General features: G+C 37.4%; 1 long non-coding RNA gene across 1 annotated transcript in view; it reads right to left on the bottom strand.

Moving 5' to 3' along the window:
• Positions 1-23,493, bottom strand: part of LOC103878777 — a 276,069-nt gene that overhangs the window by 9,848 nt on the left and 242,728 nt on the right. The window contains exon 5 of the long non-coding RNA XR_002518095.2: positions 2,080-2,445. This is a non-coding gene — a long non-coding RNA (uncharacterized LOC103878777). The remainder of the gene's footprint in view (positions 1-2,079; positions 2,446-23,493) is intronic.

Genomic DNA, 23,493 nt, shown 5'->3' with positions numbered 1-23,493 from the left:
GTCTATGATCAGACCTGCTTTGGGGAATAGATTCCTGCTTCCTTCTTTACCTCTGTTTGAGTTTTCAACATAACAAGCAATTTAATCAGCAGCTCCACTAGAATGCTTCAGATATTTACATATCAGCACTACTTGCCTTTTTCCTTATTAAAATTGGCATCTGCCATGTCACTACACAGGACTGTAGAGCCAAGCACCCTGAGCCAATAACAGCACAAATATGACTTCTTGCTCAATAGCCTGAACTATGATCTGGTCTCTGCTGCTTGTCATTCAGACCTGTATTTTACCAGCTGTAGAAAATCTATGCTGGTTTTCCCCTATCCAAAAGAAACCTGGAGAGAGATATATTTTTGCTATTGTTAGTGAAACTTACTTAAATAAAAATTCTTCAACAACAACAACAACAATCTCTCTCTTGCGTGGTAAAGCATTTACAGGCCAGGGAAAAGGTGAGAACATTACAAAAAATCATAGTAGTGATGTGACAGTTGGAGAATTTCTGTGACTATGTTTGTACACTGCATTCAAAAGACAGTAAGAAATTGTGCATTTCAATAAATTAGATACTAGGTTAGAAGTACCACTAAAAATCATCTGGTTACAGTATATTTGCAGAAACCAAACAAAGGGACTTAGTTATCATGCAGTGATCTCCCTTAGCAACCAGCTTCCTGATGTGTCAACTCAGCATTACTATTCAAATACTGAATTCAATTATTGACTTTAAACATCTCATATTTAAAATATAGGAGAGACTTTCTCTGTTCATAAAATTCATTCTCTTACACAGCTCACTTTTCAGTGATATGTGATGTAGCCATATGAGCAATTCTTACCAAAGGACTCTAAGAACTGATTTGTATCACCTGCAAGACAAGGCTTTTCATAAGTTCAGATGCCTTTTCACCACTTCCTTTTCCCTTCCAGTAACTGAATGCAGAAAATAATATTGCCATGGGACCTGCAGAATGGGGGAGCCACAATATGGAAGGAGTCTGGGTCCCTGAATCACCATGTGAGAAGAGTTTCCTACTGACCAAGCATACATACCATGGCTTGCTTCATGAGGAAAAAATAAGCTTCTATTGGTTTTGAGGCAATACAGATTTTGACAACTCTTATTATGTATTTATACATTACCAAAATAGAAGGATCATTGTGATGCAGGTTAAAAGGTTTGGGAATCTGATCTTTCACTTCCCAAATGCTATTTTATTCTAGTCAAGTCATCTAATATTTCCAGCCCTAATTGTGTTGGCCAACAGTTTAGATTTGCTAGACATGCCCATAGTAAATATTTAGGAACATTTAAAGTGCATTTTGAAAGTATAGTCAAAAAGTCATTGTACCAAAGAAAATAAATATTGCATGTTTTGAGGCAGTTTTAGGATGCAACAGAATGACACGTAGAATTTTGATTACATTTGGGCTTTCGACACATACTGGCACTTCCCCACTGACATTTATTCAAAGTGACTAGTGACCTACACAGCCATCAAAATATCCATCAAAGCAACTAAAACATCATGTTCCAAACTATAAAATCTCAATGGTAACCTGAATGAAGCTTTCAAACTTCAGCATTTTCCATAGCACTAAGCACTATGTTGCATTTTCAACACATATTTTTTTAATTAACTGGTCAATTAGAAAAAAGCATTCATTTCTATTAGATTCAATTGGTGAATATCACTAATACTTCCAAATATGCTCTTTACCTTCCATGGATACACAAGATTTCATATTCTTGTCTATATTTAATGTTACTTGGTTTTCTGGTTAGTTGCCTTGTAGCTTTGCTAGTGGTAAATCCAACAGCTTTTCTCAAACCTCTTTTCTTTCTTATTTTTTATAATTCTGTTTTTGAGCCTTCAAAACACCTCTTTCCAAAATCATATTTTCTCACAGTTACAGCCACTCTGTATAACAGTAACATATATCCCACCATTTTAACTTACTTTCCTCTTTTGGTCACTGCTCCCTCTTTCTTTTCTTAGAGACTTTCTGTCTTTGTTTGCTTTGAAGTGCTATAACAAAATTTCATTAGCTTATAAACAACAGAAATGTATTTCTTACCTTTCCAGTGGCTGGGAAGTCAAACATTGAAGTGCCAGCAGATTCGGTGTCTGTTGAGTGCTCACTTCCCAGATGGCACTCTTCTTGTTATAACTTCAAATGGTGGAAGAAACAACGTTCTCACTGGAGCCTCTTTTATAAGGGCACTAATCCCATTCAAGAGGATTCCACCCTCACGACCTACTCACCTTCCAAAGGCTCCACCTCCCAATACCATCACTTTGTGGATTAAGATTTCAACATATGAATTTTAGGGAAACAAACATTTAGACTATAGTCATTTTTGTGAAGCTGTTTTTTATCTCTCACTCTTTTATCTCTGGGCTGGTGATTCCCGGATTTTTGTCTCTGGTGAAGTCAATTTTCCTAAGATTGCAAATACATACAATTAATTGCTTAAAGGATGCACATGTTTTCCTTGCCATCACGTCGATCTCAACACATCAACATTTTTTTTTTCCTTCCATCTGGATATCTGTTCCCCTATATACTTTGAATTAGTCAGTGACATCAACATTCTGTCGGTTTTGCAACCTTTGAAAAATCATCAAATTAGCTTTCTTCTTCATTTTCCACATTCAATTTGTTGCTAAGTCTTTTCAGTACTTTCTGCAAAGTGCCCTTCTATTGCTGTAATCAGCGTCCCATTCCAGGTGCTCAATCCTCAGGTATGGGCTTGTTTATCCTTTCCTAATTTACTGTAACTCTACATTCACCTCCTGCCCCCACCCATCCAAAATACAATTTACAAATGGTTCTCACACCTGGCTACACATTGAAATTCCTGGGGAGCTTTAAGAATGGCAAGGCTTTCTCCTAGAAATTCTGATTAACTTTGTCTGCGGTGGGGCAGTCTGAGCATTAGGATTTTTACTTCTCCCAGATGATGATAATATGCAGCCAATATTGAGAACTGTGGAGTTTTCCCATTTCCAATCTACTTATTCCAAGGGACTTCATATTTTTTTGTGGATAAAATAATCAGATGCGTTGTTTCACTATATTATCTAACTGGCTCCTTTTTGTATTCAAAAAAAAGCTATTGATTTCTGCATATAATGTGTAAGTAGAAATCTTATTGAATAGTTTTATCTCTTAGAGATTTTCAATATTTATAATCTTATGCTTTCCAGACATATATAAACATATCATCTGCATTGGTTTACTATTGCTGCTATAACAAATCACCATAAACTTAGTATTAAAGCAACATACATTATCTTACAGTTTTAGAGGTCAGAAGTCTAAAATGAATCCATGAGGCTGCATTTCTTTTAGAGGCTCTAGGGAAAATTAAGGTTCCTTGTCTTTTCCAGCTTTTAGAAACCACCTACATTCTTTTGCTTGTGGTTTCTTCCTCCATCTTCAAAGTTAGCAGTATACCATCTTCCCTTTGCTCAGACCTCAATTTCCATCTTTATATCTTCTCTCTACTTTACACTTAAATCGTAACTCCACTGCCTCCCTCTTACAAGGACTTCTGTGATTATATTAGGCCTACCTGGGTAACTCGAGGTAATCTCCACATCTCATGATCCTTAATTTAATCATATATACAAAGTCCCCTTTACCATGAAAGGTTCCAGAGGTAAGACATGGAAGTCTTAGGAAGTCATTATTTGGCCTACTGTATCATTTTAAAATAATAATAAATTGCCTTCTCATGTCCAATTCTTAAATCCCATTTATTTATTATTTTCCTCTTGGCTTTGGTCAGTTCTTCCTCTTCTTATTGTTTATAGTAATATCACATACAATCAGGTACCACATAATGACATTTCAGTCAATGATGGGCCATACAAACTACAGTGATTCCATAAGATTATAATACTGTATTTTTACTGTGCCTTTTACATATTTACATATGTTTAGATACACAAATACCCTTGTGTTACAATTGCCTACAGTATTCTGTATAGTATAGACGTTGTTTAGATTTGTAATCTAGGAGCAATAGGCTATACCAGATACCCTAGATGTGTAGTAGGCTATATGATCTAGGTTTGTGTAAGTTCACTCTATGACGTTTGCACAACAACCAAATCACCTAATGAGGCATTTCTCAGAACTTATCCTTGTCATTAAGTGATACATGACTGAATTTTTATATATACATATAGGTTATTGTTTCTCTGTGAATGTAGGCATCCGTCTCTGGTCCTGCTAGTTGGTTAAAAAAGAAAAAAAAGTAATTGAAGTTAGCAGAGAGCTTATAATAACATTCTCTCTCCCCTGTCTTGGCAGAATCTCTCCTCCATTTTCAGAATTCCCACTTTTGGAGTTAAGATTATTCAAGCTCACGGACCCTCTATGTAATTTAGTATTTATAAATCTATGCTTAATCAGAAGAGGACTTTTTTTAAAAAAAAAGATTGCTTTTTCTCCCCTTATTCTCTGTGTGTGTGTGTGTGTGTGTGTGTGTGTGTGTGTCAGGGTCTTGCTCTGTCACTCAGGCTAGAATGCAGTGACATGAACCTAGCTCACTGCAACCTCCACCTCCCAGGTTCAAGTGATTCTCCCACCTCACACTTCCTAGTAGCTGGGGCTACAGGCATGCACCACCACGGCCAGCTAATTTTTTCTTTATTTCTCTTTTTCTTTCTTTCTTTCTTTCTTTCTTTCTTTCTTTCTTTCTTTCTTTCTTTCTTTCTTTCTTTCTTTCTCTCTCTCTCTCTCTCTTTCTTTCTTTCTTTTTCTTTCTTTCCTTCCTTCCCTCTTCGTCTTCTCTTCATTCTTTCTTTCTTTTTCTTTCTTTCTTTTTCTTTCCTTCCTTCCTTCCCTCTTCATCTTCTCTTCTCTTCTTTCTTTCTTTCTTTCTTTCTTTCTTTCTTTCTTTCTTTCTTTCTTTCTTTCTTTCTTTCTTTTCTTTCTTTCTTCCTTCCTTCTTCTCTCCTTCCTTCCCTCTTCATCTTCTCTTCTCTTCTTTTCCTTTCTTTCTTTCTTTCCTTCCTTCCTTCTTTCTTTCTTCTTTCTTTCTTTCTTGCATTTTTGGTAGAGACAGGGTTTCACCATCTTTCCCAGTCTGGCCTCTGGCCTTGAACTCCTGGGTTCAAGTGGTTTGCCTGCCTCCGTCTCCCAAAGGTGCGAGCCACTGCACCTGGCTTCCCCTTATTCTTTTACTCTGCCTCACCTCGGTTCATCTCTCTTGGATCAGAGGCTGTCTAAGAAAAAGGAAAGATGGTGTGCGTTTCTAGTAGTACAAAACTGGGTCCCTAAATGTGTGTTTCTTTCTTCTCCTTATGCCACCTCACGCTTGATCATCTTAATTTCTGGTAAAGAATTCTTTGTTTAGGCGTTTAAGACAAGCTCACTAATGTCTAGAAATGTTTAGCTTTCTTTAGATTTGAAAAAATATGAGTCTATGAAGGGGATCAATTAATTAATATATAGATGTTCACTCACATTCCTTCCTAAGCACTGGTTGTTCCCTTTTCCCATTCTTCGAGGAGAACCTGTTGTGCTTTTTGTGTGTTTTTTTTTCCCCAGACCAATTTCTAAACTTCCACAAGGAGCAACTGAGAAAATGAAAATGACCAGCCAGACTAAAATGTGGTATAGCAGAGAGGAGATAATGAGAGGAGATAAATCAGCAGAGGCGATTTTACAAAGTCTCACAAAGGATTTGTTATTCATTCATGTAGCTTCTCATAACGTATCCATTTTGTACCTTCTATGTGTTAGACACTCTTCCAGGTACTGAGGATAGAGCAGTGAACAAAATATCAAGTTTCCTTCCCGAAATGTACATTCTAGTTGGTGCAGATAGTCAACAAGCACACAAGATTTATTTCAGCTTGTGATAAATCCTAAAAAAAAAAAAAAAAAAAAAAAGAAAAGAAATAGACAAGACATTGAGATGGAAATGATGAGACTGGGGCAGAGGAGGGGGTCAGCGATGTCATCTTAGAATAAGTAAAATTACAACTGAAGCCTACAAGATTAAAGTAAATTTCCCTTTGAAAAGTTGAAGAAGAGGTGTTCAGGGCAGGGGACATAAACCCTGAGACAGAAAAGAGCTAGTCTCATCTGAGGAGCAGACTGCTATGAGGAATGTCTTGATACAGTTGGATGGGGAAATGGTGCAGAGTGGTGCAAGGTGAGGTGGGTGAGAAAGCTGGGTCCAGATGATGTAAGCATGGTAGGACATGGTCAAAACTTTAGATTTTACTTTTAGTGTAGTAAAAGGCACTTAACCATTTTCAGTGGGAATATGATGTGTTCCAATGTATGATTTTTGAATATCGCCATGATTTCTTGGGGTGTGAATGATAAATATTATATTCATCATATTTATGTTTTTCTCTAGAAACTTAGTCTTAAGCATCCATACCTTGCACCATAGATTATAGATTAAAGTAAGGGTGGAAGTATGGAGATCACTGAAGAAGATACTACAGAAACCCAGATAAGACATGATGGTAGCATGGGCTAAGGTTGGAGCTGTGGAATTGGAAGTTTGAGATCCTTGTTAGGTAAGCAAATTAAAATATCATATAGGCAGTTGACTATACATATCTGTATTTCAGGGCAGGTTAGGTGTATATTTGTGAGTCCTTAGCAATAAATTGCATTTTGAGCCATGGGACTGGATGGGATCACCTAGAAAGACAGCATACAATGAAAACCAGAATACTGATGTCTGGAAAACATCAACATTTAAAAACCCCAAGAACAAAGAGGAGACAACCAAGCATTCAAGGAAAATGAAGTATGCCAAGGTTGTTGAAGGAAAACCAGGGGATGTCATGAAAGCCAAAACACAAAAATGTTTCAAGAAGAAAAGAATAAAAACCTTTATCCAATGTTTGCAAATGGCCAATACATTGCTATCAGACGAATGGACATTGAACATTAGCTTTTCCAAGCTATTCCAAGAAAAGAATAATGTCAGTGGAACCATTTTTTAATTCTTATGATTAACACACAGATGTTCATGCTCCTTCTAACTGGGTAGGTAAAAGAGTGAGTAGAGGTTTAAAAAGAAGAAGAAAAAAGGAGACAGTGAGTGTAGACAACTCTTTCCAGAATATTTTTTGGGAAGAGGGTCAAGAAATATGCATGATTAGACAGAGTATGTGGGATCAAGGGCATGTTAAGATGTTGGCACTAACTTATTCATACGCTGACTAGATTGATCCCATTAAACAGGGGGATACATGATGCAGGAAAGAGAGGGGTTAACTATAGGACTAAAGTCTTTTAAGAGGATAGAGGGATTCAAGAAATTCAGAGTGCAAATAAAGGAGCTGGACTTTTCCGAGAGAAGAAAGTTTAGTTTTGAATTATTTTTAAATTGTTTCTGGCTGCTAGACTGCTATACAGCTCCAAGGCTGGACCATATGGATCTGAGTTTACATTTGAATCATATGTCAGTTTTTAGACGCTATGTCCATTATGGGCAAATGCCTTTCGTGATTGGTAAATTGGTAGCCATTTTTTAATTCTTATGTGAAGGAAGGTTTCTGTTTATTTTTATTTGCTTATTGTTTCAGGCTGAAGACAGGGGAGAGGAAAAAATATGTCATCCATTCTTAACAATGTTTGCAGAGAAGTTCTTTACTGATTTCATGAAACTATTATTTAGTTTTATTTTTTCCTCTAGAAACTTAGACTTAAGCATCCACACCATGCACCATAGATTATAGATTTTAAAATTCTAGAAATTCTGCATGTGTGTGTGTGTGTGTCTGTGTGTGTCTCCCTCCCTACTTCCTCCCTCCTCCAAGACAGCATAGTTTAAATGCTGTTGGCTTGAAAGCCACACAGAGTATTTCCCTCTACTCAGTGTTTTCTCCAAGGGTATCCTAGGATGATGCTTAATTAGAAAACATAGTGATTTAAACATTTAATTCTTTTAACTAGGTCCAAAACAGTATGACTGTATTGGTGTAATTTATTTTTGACCACAAATTCCAAGTTTATTTTCCAATTAGTAGAACTGGGTTGAGATATTGATGAATTAATGAAATTAACTTATTTTTTCATAATAATATTACATAATCATCAGCCTCACTTGAATGTGTGTTAGAGATTTTATGTTAGTTTAACAGGCAGCATAGGATGTTTTATGGGATACTGCAAAAAGCCCAGAGAACTGAGAAAGCTTCTGTGTACGTATATCCCTTGGCAGATTAAAAAGCCTAAAACTGGCAAGTGGAGCAAGATGGCATAATAGAAACCTAAACCATTTGTCTGTCCCGCTGCGGTAACACCAAATTTTAACAACCATCTGCACACAGAAAAGCACCATCGCATGAACCAAAAAATCAGGTGAACAATCACAGTACCTGGTTTTAGCTTCATGTCATTGAAACAGGTATTAAAGAGAGTGTGAGAGACAGGCTTGAATCACTGATGCCACCCCTCCCCAAGGCCAGGCCCCAGCTCATGGATGACATTTCTAGGCACATCCTGGGCCAAAAGGGAACTGCTGGCTTGAAGGGAAAGACACAGTCCTGGCAGGATTCATCAGCTGCTAACTAAAGAGCCCCTGGGATCTGAATAAGAAGCAGCAATACCTAGGTAGTACATTGTGGGCCTTGGTTTCTGAGACATGCTGACTTCATGTGTGACCCAGCAAATTCTCAGCTGTGAAGGCTATAGTGAAAGACTCCTTTAATTTGAGAAAAGCAGAGGGAAAAGTAAAGGAGACTTTGTCTTGCACCTTAGATACCAGCTCAGCTATAGCAGGGTAGAGCAATAAGCAGGCTCTTGGTATCCCGAGACTAGGTCTAGGCTCTTGAACAGCATTTCTGAACCTGCCCTGGGCCAGAGGGGAGCCCACTGCCCTAAAAGGTGAGTCCCAGGCCTGGCAGAATTCATAACAAGCTGACTGAAGAGTACTTGGGCTTTAAGTGAACATCGCCTGTGGCCTGGCAGAGCCCCCATGAGCTGGTGGTGGTGATAGCTACAAGGAGAAGCTCCTCTGCCTGTGGAAAGAAGTGGGAAGAGCAGGAAGGACTTTGTCTTGTGGTTTGAGTGCCAGCTTAGCTGCAGTAGAATAGAACATTAGGTAAATTTCCAAGGTTTTTGACTCTAACCCTTGGATTCAACACAGCAACTCTTGACTTGCCTGGAGCCTAGGGGAACTTGCCACCTTGAAGGGAAGGACATGAACCTGGCTGGTTTTGCCACCTGCTGATCATAGAGCCCTAGAGCCCTGAGTGAACACGGGTTGTAGCCAGGTAGTGGTTAAAGTAAGTGGGAGAGACCCAGTGCTGTGTTGGCTTCAGGTCTGACCCAACACAGTCCCAATAGTAGTGACCACAGGGGTGTTTGCATTACCACATACCCAGTTCCAGGCAGCTCAGCACAGAGTGAGAGACTCCATTTGTTTGGGAGAAAGTAAGGGAAGAGAACAAGAGTCTCTGCCTGGTAATCCAGAGAATTCTCTGGATCTTATCCAAGACTATCCAAGGCAGTTCCTTTATGAGTCTGCAAGAACCACAGCATTATTGGGCTTTGAACCTATGTCCCTTTGCATATCTGGAAATCTTTCCCAAGAAAGACAAGCACAAACAAGCCCAAACTTCAAAGACTACGTTAATACCTCATTTATCAATGCCCAGACAAAAACTAACATCTACAAGCATCAAGACAATACAGGAAAATGACCTCACCAAATGAACGAAATAAGGGACCAGAGATTGATATCAGAAAAGCAAAGATATGTTACCTTTCAGACAGATAATTCAAAAGAGCTGTTTTGAGGATATTTAAAGATATTCAAGATAACACAGACAAGGAATTCAGAATTCTATCAAATAAATGTAATAAACAGATTGAAAGAATTAAAAAGAATCAAGCAGAAATCTTGAGCTGAAAACATTCAATTGACATACTGAAGAATGCATCAGAGCCTCTAAATAGTAGAACTGATCAAGCAAAAGAAAACATTAGTGAGCTTGAAGACAGGCTATTTGAAAATACACAGTCAGAGGAGACAAAATAAGAAAGAAGAAAAAACAATGAAGCACACCTACAAGATCTAGAAAATAGCCTCAAAGAGGAAAATCTAAGAGTTATTGGTTTTAAAGTGGGCGTAGAGAAAGAAATAAGGCTAGAAAACTTATTCAAAGAGAAAATATCAGAGAACTTCACAAATGTAGAGAAAGATGTCAATATTCAAGTACAAAAAGGTTATGGAACACCAAGTGGATTTAACACAAAGATGACCACCTCAAGGCATTTGATAATCAAACTGCCAAAGGTTACAGATAAAGAAAGGATCCTAAAAATAGCAAGAGAATAAAAACAAATAAGATACAATAAAGGTCCAATACATCTGGTAGCAGACTTTTCAATGGAAACCTTACAGGCCAGGAGAGAGTGGCATGACATATTTTGACTGTTGAAAGAAAAATCTTACCCAACAAGAACATCTCCAATGAAAATATCCTTCAAACACAAAGGAGAAATAAAGACTTTCCCAGATAAACAAAAGCTGAGGGATTTCATCAACATAGACCTATCCTGTAAGAATGCTAATGGGAGTTCTTAAATCAGAAAGAAAAGAATGTTAATGAGCAATAACAAATTATATAAAGGTACAAAATTTACTGGTAATAGTAAGCACTCAGAAAAACACAAAATATTGTAACGCTGTAATTGTATTTGTAGTGGGTAAACTACTCTTAAGTAGAAAGAAGAAATGAAGCAATAAAAAATAATAACTACCACAGTTTTTCAAGGCATAGCATAATAAAACATAAAGACAAACAACAAAAGGTTAAAAAACAGAGAGACAAAGTTATAATCTAGAGTTCTTATTAATTTTTTTTAATGTTTGTTTATGCAGTGTTAAGTTTTCATCAGTTTAAAATGGGTTATAAGAATATTTGCAAGCCTCATAGTAACCTCAAATTGAAAAACAAATAACAAATACATAAAAAATAAAAAGCAGGAAATTAAATCATACTACCAGAAAAAGTATCCCTCACTTAAAGGAGAATAGGATGAAAGGAAAGAAGGAAGAAAAGACCACAAAATACCGGAAAACAAATTAAAAATTGGCAAGAGTAAGTCCTTATTTATCTTTAACATTGAATGTGAATGGACTAACACTCAAATAAAAAGACATAGAGTGACTGAATAAATTTTTTTAAAAGGACCCAATGGATCTGCTGCCTACAGAAAAACAGACTTCACCTGTAAAGATACACAGACTGAAAATAAAGAGATGGAAAAACATATTCTATGCAAATGAAAACTAAAAGCAGGAGTAGCTATTCTTAAATTAGACATAATAGATTTCAAGAGAGAACCATGAGATAAAGAAGGTTATTATATAATGATAAAGGGGTCAGTTTAGCAAGAGGATATAACAATTATAAATATACATGTACTCAATGTTGGAGCACCTAGATATAGAAAGCAAATATTTGAGCTACAGCGAGAAATATGCCTCAGTACAATAATGGCTGGAGACTTCAACAACCCACCTTTCAGCATCAAACAGATCTTCCAGACAGTAAATTAACAAAGAAACATCAGGCCTAAACTGCACTACACACCAAATGGACCTAATGGATTTTTACAGAACATTTCATCCAACACCTGCAGAAAACACATTCTCCTCAGCACATGTACCATTCTCAAAGAGATACTATAGGTTAGGTCACAAAACAAGTCTTAAAACATTCCAAAAAAATTTAAATAATATCAAGCATTTTCTCTGACCACAATTGAATGAAACTAGAAATTAGTAACAAGAGAAAGTTTGGAAACCCTATAAACACACAGAAATTAAACAATGTGCTCCCAAATGAGTAGGTCAATAAAAAAATTAAGAAGGAAATTGAAAAATGTCTTGAAATAAGTGATAATGGGAATACAACATATCAAAACCTATGGGATACAGTGAAAGTATTACTAAGAAGGAAATGTATTCTTATAAGTGCCTACAACACAAAAGAAGAGAAACTTCAAATAAACAACATAATGATGCATCTTAAAGAACTAGAAAAGCAAGAGCTGGCCAAACCCAAAATTAATAGGAGGAAAGAAATAATAAAGATCAGAGCAGAAATAAATAAAATTAAAATGAAGAAAACAATACAGAAATCAATGAAACGCAAATTTGGTGATTTGAAAAGATACAGAAAATTGGCAAAGCTATAGCCAGACTAAGAAAAAAATGAAAGCAAGATGACTGAATAGGAACAGCTCCAGTCTGTAGCCCCCAGCTGATCAACACAGTAGACAGCTGATTTCTGCATTTCCAACTGAGGTACCTGGTTCATCTCAATGGGACTGGTTGGACAGTGGGTGCAGCCCACGGAGGGTGAGCCAAAGCAGGGCGGGGCATTGCCTCACCTGGGAACTGCAAGGGGTCAGGGGATTTCCCTTTCCTAGCCAAGGGAAGCCGTGACAGAGGGTACCTGGAAAAACGGGACACTCCCATCCCAATACTGCACTTTTTGAATGGTCTTAGCAAACAGTACACCAGGAAATTATGTCCCATGCCTGGCTCAGTGGGTCCTGTGCCCACGGAGCGTTGCACACTGCTAGCACAGCAGTCTGAGATTGACTTGCGAGGGAGCAGCCTGGCAGGGGGGAGGGGCATTCACCACTGCTGAGGCTTGAGTAGGTAAACAAAGCAGCTTGGGAAGCCGGAACTGGATAGAGCCCACCACAGCTCAGCCAGGCCTGCTGCCTCTGTAGACTCCACCTCTTGGGGCAGGGCATAGCTGAACAAAATGCAGCATAAACTTCTACAGACTTAAACATCCCTATCTGACAGCTCTGAAGAGAGTAGTAGTTTGCCCAGCATGGTGTTTAAGGTTGGAGAACGGACAGACTGCCTCCTCAAGTGGGTCCCTGACCCCCGTGTAGCCTAACTGGGAGACACCTCCCAGTAGGGGCTGACTGACACCTCATATAGGCGGGTGCCCTTTTGGGACAAAGCTTCCAGAGGAAGGATCAGGCAGCAATATTTACTGTTCTGCAGCCTCCACTGGTGATACCCAGGCAAACAGAGTCTGGAGTAGACCTCCAGTGAACTCCAACACACCTGCAGCTGAGGGACCTGAGTGTTAGAAAGAAAAGTATAAAGCAGAAAGAAATAGCATCAACACCAACAAAAAGGACATCCACACCAAAACCCCATCTGTAGATCACCAACATCAAAGATCAAAGGTAGATAAAAACCACAAAGGTGGGAAGAAACCAGAGCAGAAAAGCTGAAAATTCTAAAAATCAGAGTGTCTCTTCTCCTCCAAAGGATCCCAGCTCCTCGACAGCAATGGAACAAAGCTGGATGGAGAATGACTTTGACGAGCTGACAGAAGTAGGCTTCAGAAGGTCGGTAATAACAAACATCTCTGAGCTAAAGGAGGATGTTTGAACCCATCCCAAGGAAGCTAAAAACCTTGAAAAAAGATTAGATGAATGGCTAAATAGAATAAACAATCTAGAGAAAATCTTAAATGACTATCGGGAGAACCCACTCCCGATGTTTAACATGGGTTCTTTTCTATTTCCTAAGTGTCTCAGCTGGGTTGAGAAATAAAGGGAAAGAGCACAAGAGAGAGAAATTTAAAGCTGGGTGTCTAGGGGAGACATCACATGTAGGCAGGATCCGTGACGTTCCCCGAGCTGTAAAACCAGCAAGTTTTTATTAGCGATTTTCAAAAGGGGAGGGAGTGCACGAATAGGGTGTGGGTCACAGAGATCACATACTTCACAAGGTAATAAAATGTCACAAAGCAAATGGAGGCAGGGCGAGATCACAGGACCACCGGATGAGGCAAAATTAAAATTGCTAATGAAGTTTCGGGCACGCATTGTCGTTGATAACACCTTATCAGGAAATAGGGTTTGAGAGCAGATAACCTGTCTGACCAAAATTTATTAGGCGGGAATTTTCCTTCTCCTAATAAGCCTGGGAGTGCTATAGGAGACCAGGGCTTATTTCATCCCTTCAGCTTCAACCATAAAAGATGGGATGCCTTAAAAGGGGCCATCTATAAGCCTACCTTCAGGGTGCATTCTCTTTCTCAGGGATGTTCCTTGCTGAGAAAAAGAATTCAGTGATATTTCTCCTATTTGTTTATGAAAGAAGAGAAATAGAGCTCTGTTCCGTCCAGCTCACCAGCAGCCAGTTCAAAGTTACCTCTCTTATTCCCTGAACATCGCTGTTATTCTGTTCTTTTTTTTAAGATGCCCAGATTTCATATTGTTCAGACACACATGCTCTACAAACAACTTGTGCAGTTGACACAATCACAGGGTCCTGAGGCAACATTCATCCTCCTCAGCTTACAAAGAAGATGACAGGATTAAGAGATGAAAGTAAAGACAGGCATAGGAAAACACAGGGGTATTCACTGGGGAAATGATAAGTGTCTATGAAATCTTCACAATTTATGTTCAGAGATTACAGTAAAAACAGGTGTAAGAAATTATAAAAGTATTAATTTGGGGAACTAATAAATGTCCATGAAATCTTCACAATTTATGTTCTTCTGCCACGGCTTCAGCCGGTCCCTCCTTTCAGGTTCCTGACTTCCCGCAACAAATGACCTGATGGAGCTGAAAATCATGGCACGAGAAGTACGTGACACATGCACAAGCTTCAATAGCTGATTTGATCAAGTGGAAGAAAGGGTATCAGTGATTGAAGATCAAATTAATGAAATAAAGTGAGAAGAGATGGTTAGAGAAAAAAGAGTAAAAGGAAATGAACAAAGCCTACAAGAAATATGGGACTATGTGAAAAGATCAAATCTACATCTGATTGGTGTACCTGAAAGTGATGGGGAGAATGTAAGCAAGTTGGAAAACACTCTGCAGGATATCATCCAGGAGAACTTCCCCAACTTAGCAAGACAGACCAACATTCAAATTCAGGAAATACAGAGAACACCACAAAGATATGCTTCGATAAAGCAATCCCAAGACATGTAATTGTCAGATTCACCAATGTTGAAATGAAGGAGAAAATGTTAAGGGCAGCCAGAGAGAAAGGTCGGTTTATCCACAAAGGGAAGCCCATCAGACTAACAGCGGATCTCTCAGCAGAAACTCTGCAAACCAGAAGAGAGTGGGGGCCAATATTCGACATTCTTAAGGAAAAGAATTTTCAACCCAGAATTTCAAATCCAGTCAAATTAAGCTTCATATATGAAGGAGACATAAAATCCTTTACAGACAAGCAAATGCTGAGAGATTTTGTCACCAGCAGGCCTGCCTTACGAGAGCTCCTGAAGGAAACATTAAACATGGAAAGGAACAACCAGTACCAGTCACTGCAAAAACATGCCAAATTGTAAAGACCATTGATGCTAGGAAGAAACTGCACCAACTAACAGGCAAAATAACCAGCTAACATCATGACAGAATCAAATTCACACATAACAATGTTAACCTTAAATTTAAATGGGTTAAATGCGCCAATTAAAAGACACAGACTGGCAAATTGGATAAAGAGTCAAGACACATCAGTGAGCTATATTCAGGAGACCCATCTCATGTGCAGAGACACACATAGGCTCAAAATAAAGGGATGGAGGAAGATCTACCAAGCAAATGGAAAGAAAAAAAAAAAAAAAAAAAGGAGGGGTTGCAATCCTAGTCTCTAATAAAACAGACTTTAAATCAACAAAGATCAAAAGAGACAAAGAAGCCCATTATACAATGGTAAAGGGATCATTCAACAAGAAGAGCTAACTATCCTAAATATATATGTACCCAATACAGAAGCACCCAGATTCATAAAGCAAGTCCTTAGAGACCTAGAAAGAGACTTAGACTCCCACACAATAATAATGGGAGACTTTAACACCCCACTGTCAATATTAGACAGATCAACGAGACAGAAGGTTAACAAGGATATCCAGGACTTGAACTCAGCTCTGCACCAAACAGACCTAATAGACATGTACAGAACTCTCCACCCCAAATCAACAAAATATACAGTCTTCTCAGCACCACATCACACTTATCCTAAAATTGACCACATAATTGGAAGTAAAGCCCTCCTCACCAAATATAAAAGAACAGAAATAACAACAAACTGTCTCTCAGACCACAGTGCAATCAAATTAGAACTCAGGATTAAGTAACTCACTCAAAACCACACAACTACATGGAAACTGAACAACCTGCTCCTGAATGACTACTGGGTAAATAATGAAATGAAAGCAGAAATAAAGATGGTCTTTGAAACTGATGAGAACAAAGATACAACATACCAGAATCTCTGGGACACATTTAAAGCAGTGTGTAGAGGGAAATTTATAGCACTAAATGCCCACAAGAGAAAGCAGGAAAGATCTAAAATTGACGCCCTAACATCACAATTAAAAGAACTAAAGAAGCAAGAGCAAACACATTCAAAAGCTAGCAGAAGGCAAGAAATAACTAAGATCAGAGCAGAACTGAAGGAGATAGAGACAAAAACCCTTCAAAAAAATCAATGAATCCAGCAGCTGGGTTTTTGAAAAGATCAACAAAATTTTTAGACCACTAGTAAGACTAATAAAGAAGAAAATAGAGAATAATCAAATAAACACAATACAAAATGATAAAGAGGATATCACTCCAGACCCCACAGAAATACAAACTACCATCAGAGAATACTATAAACCCCTCTACGCAAATAAACTAGAAAATCTGGAAGAAATGGATAAATTCCTGGACACATACACCCTCCCAAGACTAAACCAGGAAGAAGTTGAATCTCTGAATAGACCAATAACAGGCTCTGAAATTGAGGCAATAATTAATAGACTACCAACCAAAAAAGTCCAGGACCAGATGGATTCATAGCTGAATTCTACCAGAGGTACAAAGAGAAGCTGGTACCATTCCTTCCGAAAGCATTACAATTAATAGAAAAAGACAGAATCCTCCCTAACTCATTTTATGAGGCCAGCATCATCCTGATACCAAAGCCTGGCAGAGACACAAAAAAGAAAGAATTTGAGGCCAATATGCCTGATGGACATTGATGTGAAAATTCTCAATAAAATACTGGCAAACTGAATTCAGAGGCACATCAAAAAGCTTATCCACCATGATCAAGTCAGCTTCATCCCTGGGATGCAAGCCTGGTTTAACATACGCAAATCAGTAAACATTATCCATCACATAAATGGAATCAACAACAAAAACCACGTGATTATCTCAATAGATGCAGAAAAGGCCTTTAACAAAATTCAACAGCCCTTCATGCTAAAATCTCTTGATAAACTACATATTGATGGAACATATGTCAAAATAATAAGAGCTATTTATGGCAAACCCACAGCCAATATCATACTGAATGGGCAAAAACTGGAAGCATTCCCTTTGAAAACTGACACAATACAGGGATGCCCTTTCTCACCACTCCTATTCAACATAGTGTTGGAAGTTCTGGCCAGGGCAATCAGACAAGAGAAAGAAATACAGCGTATTCAATTAGGAAAAGAGGAAGTCAAACTGTCCCTTTTTGCAGATGACATGATCGTATGTTTAGAAAACCCCATCATCTCAGCCCAAAATCTCCTTAAGCTGATAAGCAACTTCAGCAAAGTCTCAGGATACAAAATGAATGTGCAAAAATCACAAGCATTCCTATACACCAATAACAGACAAACAGAGTCAAATTATGAGTGAACTCCCATTCACAATTGCTACAAAGAGAATACAATACCTAGGAATCCAACTTACAAGGGATGTGAAGGACCTGTTTAAGTAGAACTACAAACCACAGGTCAGTGAAATAAAGAGGACACAAACACACAAACAAATGGAGGAACATTCTATGCTCATGGTTAGGAGGAATCAATATCGTGAAAATGGCCATACTGCCCAATGTAATTTATAGATTCAGTGCCATCCCCATCAAGCTAACAATGACTTTCTTAACAGAATTGGAAAAAACTACTTTAAAGTTCACATGGAGGCAAAAAAGAGCTCACATTGCCAAGACAATCCTAAGCAAAAAGAACAAAGCTGGAGGCATCATGCTACCTTACTTCAAACTATACTACAAGGCTACAGTAACCAAAACAGCAGGGGACTGGTACCAAAACAGACATATAGACCAATGGAACAGAGCAGAGGCCTCAGAAATAACACCATGTATCTACAACCATCTGATCTTTGACAAACCTGACAAAAACAAGCAATGGGGAAAGGATTCCCTATTTAATAAATGGTGCTGGGGAAACTGGCTAGCCATATGTAGAAAGCTGAAACTGGATCCCTTCCTTACACCTTATACAAACATTAACCCAAGATGGATTCAAGACTTAAATGTTAGACCTAAAACCATAAAAACCGTAGAAGAAAATCTAGGCAATACCATTCAGGACATAGGCATGGGCAAGGACTTCATGAATAAAACACCAAAATCAATGGCAACAAAAGTCAAAATTGACAAATGGGATCTAATTAAACTAAAAAGCTTCTGCACAGCAAAAGAAACTATCATCAGAGTGAACAGGCAACCTATAGAATGGGAGAAAAGTTTTGCAATATATCCATCTGACAAAGGGCTAATATCCAGAATCTACAAAGAACTCAAACAAATTTACAAGAAAAAAACAAACAACCCCATCAAAAAGTGGGCAAAGGATATGAACAGACACTTATCAAAAAAAGACATTTATGCAGCCAACAGACACATGAAAAAATGTTCATCATCACTGGTCATCAGAGAAATGCAAATCAAAACCACAATAAGATACCATCTCACACCAGTTAGAATAGCAATCATTAAAAAGTCAGGAAACAACAGATCCTGGAGAGGATGTGGAGAAATAGGAACACTTTTACACTGTTGGTGGGAGTATAAACTAGTTCAACCATTGTGGAAGACAGTGTGGTGATTCCTCAAGGATCTAGAACTAGAAATACTATTTGACCCATTGAGCTCATTACTGGATATATACCCAAAGCATTATAAATGATGCTACTATAAAGACACATGCACACGTATGTTTATTGTGGCACTATTCACAATAGCAGACTTGGAACCAACTCAAATGTCTATCAATGATAGACTGGATTAAGAAAATATGGAACATATACACCATGGAATACTATGCAGCCATGAAAAAGATGAATTCATGTCCTTTGCAGGGACATAGATGCAGTTGGAAACCAACATTCTGAGCAAACTCTAACAAGGACAGAAAACCAAACATTTCATGTTCTCACTCATAGGTGGGAACTGAACAAAGAGAACCCTTGGACACAGGGCAGGGAACATCACACCCTGGGGCCTATCGTGGAGTGGGGAGCAGGGGGAGGGATAGCATTAGGAGAAATACCTAATGTAAATGACAAGTTAATGGGTGCAGCAAACCAACATGGCACATGTATACCTATGTAACAAACCTGCACATTGTGCACATGTACCCTAGAACTTAAAGTATAATTTTAAAAAAAAAAGAAAAAAATGAGAGAAGATTCAAATAAATAAAATCAGAGATGTAAAGGAGACATTATAACTGTTACCATAGAAATTCAAAGGATCATTATTGGCCACTATGAGTAAATATATGCCAATAAATTGGAAAATCCAGAGAAAATGGATCTTAGACATATAATGCCTATCAAGATTCAACCATGAAGAAATTCAAACGCTGAACAGACCAGTAACAAGTAACAAGATCAAAGCCACAATAAAAAGTCTCCTAGTAAAGAAAAGCCCAGGACACAACGGTTTTCACTGCTGAATTCTACCAAATATTTAAAGAAGATCTAATAACAATCCTACTTAAATTGGTCTGAAAAACAACACAGGAAGGAATACTTCCAAACTTACTCTACAAAGCCAGTATTACCCTGATACCAAAGCCAGACAATGACACATTAAAAAGAGAAAAAAAGAAAAGAAAACTACATGCTAATATCTCTGATGAATATTTATGCAAAAATCCTCTACAAAATACTAGCAAGCCAAATTCAACAATACATTTAAAAGATCATTCATCATGACCAATTAGGATTTATCACAGGAATGCAAGTATAATTCAGTGTATGCAAATCAATCAGTGTGATACATCATATCAACAGAAGGAAGGACAATATCCATGTGATAATTTTAATTGATGCTGAAAAAGTATTCAATAAAATTCAACAACCTTTCATAATAAAAACCCTAAAAAAACTCAGTATAGAAGAAATATACCTCAATATAATAAAAGCTACATATGACAGACTCACTGCTGGCATTGTAATAAACGGGGAGGGAAACTGAAAGCCTTTCTTCTAAGATCTGAAAAGAGACAGGGATGTCCTCACCACTGTTATTCAACATACTACTAGAAGTCCTAGCATGAGCAATTAGACAAGAGAAAGAAATGTAGGGCATCCAAATTGGAAAGGAAGAAGTCAAATTATCCTTGTTTGCAGATGATACGATCTTATATTTGGAAAAACACCAAAAACTATTAAAACAGATAAATAAATCTGGTAAAGCTGCAGGATACAAAATCAACACACAAAAATTAGTAGCATTTCTGTATGTCAACAGTGAACAATCTGAAAAATAAATCCAAAAAGTATCCCACTTACAATAGTCACAAATAAGATTAAATGCCTAGGAATTAATTTAACCTAAGAAGTGAAAGTTCTCTACAATGAAAACTATAAAATACTGATAAAAGAAATTGAAGAAGACATGAAAAAATGGAAAAATATTCTATGTTCATGGATTGGAAGAATAAATATTGTTAAAATGTCCATACTATCCAAGGCAATCTATAGATTCAATGCAATCTTTATCAAAATACCAATGGCATTCTTCATATAAATAGAAAAAACAATCTAAAATACATATGGGACCACCAATGATCCAGAATACACAAAGCTGTCCTGAGCAAAAAGAACAAAACTGGAGGAATCACATTACCTGGCTTCAAATTATACTATAGAGTTACAGTAAACCAAACAGCATGATATTGGCATGCAAAGAGACACATAAAGCTGGGTGCAGCAGTTCATGCCTGTAATCCCAGCACTTTGGGAGGCCAAGGTGGGTGGATCGCTTGAGGTCAGGAGTCAACGCCAACCTGGCCAACAAGGTGAAACGCCATCTCTACTAAAAATACAAAAATTAGCCAGGCCTAGTGGTGCTAGCCTGTAATCTCATCTACTTGGGAGGCTGAGGCAGGACAATCATTTGAATCCAGGAGGCAGATGTTGCCGTGAGCCAAGACTATGCCACTGCACTCCAGCCTGGGCAATAGAGCAAGATTCCTTCTCAAAAAACAAACAAACAAACAAAAACCCATAAACCAATGGAACAGAATAGAGAACATAGAAACAAATCCACACACCTATAGTGAACTTATTTTCAACCAAGATGCCAAGAACATACATTGGGGGAAAGACAGTCTCTTCAACAAATGGTGCTGGGAAAATTGGAAATTGGATATCCATATGCAGAAGGATAAAACTAAACCCCTATTACTTACCACATACAAAATCAAATCAAAATACATGAAATACTTATATCTAAGACCTCAAACTATGAAATAACTAAAAGAAAACATTAAGAAAACTCTCTAGGACATTGGAGTGGGCAAATATTTCTTCAGCAATACCTGACAAGCACAGGCTACCAAAGCATAAATGAACAAATGAGATTACCTCAAGTTAAAAAGCTTTTACACAGCAAAAGAAACAATTAACAAAGTGAAGAAACAACTCACAGAATGGGGGAAAATATTTGCAAACTATCTGCCTGACAAGTAACTAAAAACCAGAATATAAAAGGAGCCCAACAACTCTATAAGGGAAAATTCTAATAATCTGATTTTAAAATGAACAAAATATATCAATAGGCATTTCTCAAAAGAAGACATACAAATGGCAAACAGGCATATGAAAAGGTGATCAACATCATTCACTGATCACCAGAGGAATGCAAATCAAAACTACAGTGAGATATCATCTCACCCCAGTTAAAATGGCATTTATTCTAAAGACAGCAATAACAAATGCTGACAAGGACGTGGAGAAAAAGGAACCCTTCCAATGTTGGGAATATAAATTAGTATGACCACTATGGAGAACAAGTTTGAGGTTCCTCAAAAAACTGAAAATAGAGCTACCACATAATCCAGCAATCCCACTGCTGGGTATGTACCCAAAAGAAAAGAAATCAGTATATTAAACAAATATTTGCACTCTTATGTTTACTGCAGCACCGTTCACAATAGCCAAGATTTGAAAGCAATCTAAATGTTCATCAACAGATAAATGGATAAAGAAAATGTGGTATGTACACACAATTGAGTACTATTCAGCCATAAAAAAAGAATGAGATCTTGTTATTTGCAACAACATGGATGGAACTAGAGGTTGTCATGTTAAGTGGAATAAGCCAGGCACAGAAAAACAAACATCATATGTTCTCACCTATTTGTGGGATCTAAAAATCAAAACAGTTGAACTCATGGACTAAAGTAAAAGGACAGTTACCAGAGGCTGGGAAGGGTAGTGGGGTCAGGGGGAAGGTGGGGATGTTTAATGGGTACAAAAAATAGAAAGAAGAAATAAGACCTACTATTTGATAGCACAACAGTGTGACTGTAGTCAATACTAATTTAATTGTACATTTAAACATAACTAAAAGAGTATAATTGGATCGTTTGTAACACAAAGGATAAACACTTTGATGTGATGGATACCCCATTTTCCATGATGTCATTATTATGCATTGCATGCCTGTATCAAAATATTTCATGTTCCTCATAAATACATACATCTACTGTGTACCCACAAAAATTAAACATAAAATTTTATTTGAAAGCCTGAAACTGAAGACTGTACAAATGGACTCAATTTTTTCTTAGACGTATTCCTTAAAAGCAAGGGGACATTTGATAACTCTTATAGCATTTATCCAACTTCAGTCTTGGAATATACGAGAAATAGCAATAAATGCAAAATTATTAAACCTGAGTTATACCCTAGCTCTGTCTCCTAAGAGCTTTGAACCATGGACAAATCATCAATTCTCAACTACCTCTAAGCCTCAACAAGTTATTATGGGAATTAAATGAGAAAATGTTTGTGAAAGCATTTTAGAATATAACACAGTATAAAAAGATAATGTCTGTTGCATTTATCATCATCATCATTATTTTTGTCCTTGAGCTCAAGCCATCAATTATAATCATTAAAAATTATGTCTGATATAATAGATACTTACGTACTTATTTATATAAATCCATGTAGTAAGCAAGTTGATAGTAAGTTAATACCAGATCTGATTTTACTTTTATTCTCCCCACATGCACATTTTCATAAATATCATTGAAATGTTTATTAAATGTCTTATAAGTTTGTTCCCACATTTTAAACATGCTTCCTAAAAGCTCAGTCCTCAATTTTAAAGTAGCTCACAATTTTTGAGCTCTTACCTCTTACTTTGAGCTAGAAACTGTTCTGGGCATTTTAAATACAAAACCT

The sequence above is a fragment of the Papio anubis genome, chromosome 17, assembly GCF_008728515.1.
Source record: "Papio anubis isolate 15944 chromosome 17, Panubis1.0, whole genome shotgun sequence".
Taxonomy (NCBI): domain Eukaryota; kingdom Metazoa; phylum Chordata; class Mammalia; order Primates; family Cercopithecidae; genus Papio; species Papio anubis.
Note: the sequence above shows the minus strand (reverse complement) of the source record. Positions and strands in the feature narration are given on the sequence as shown.